Genomic DNA, 214 nt, shown 5'->3' with positions numbered 1-214 from the left:
ACATGACAAAATTTACCCGCTCATTCCCTCTCAAAGACAAAGAAAATATCGTAATTCTACTTTTGAATTCTGGATTCCTCCCCCCCCCTTTTTATTTTAAGAGTTGAATTCATTTGTGTTGAATTAGCAGAAAAAAAAGGATTCACGTTGAAACTCCCCACTCCTTGTTATCAACTGATTCCACACACCCCTTTCCTGAAAACCTTTATACCTA

This window comes from Penaeus monodon, chromosome 29 (genome assembly GCF_015228065.2).
Source record: "Penaeus monodon isolate SGIC_2016 chromosome 29, NSTDA_Pmon_1, whole genome shotgun sequence".
NCBI classification, from domain to species: domain Eukaryota; kingdom Metazoa; phylum Arthropoda; class Malacostraca; order Decapoda; family Penaeidae; genus Penaeus; species Penaeus monodon.
This window is presented reverse-complemented; position numbering follows the sequence as displayed.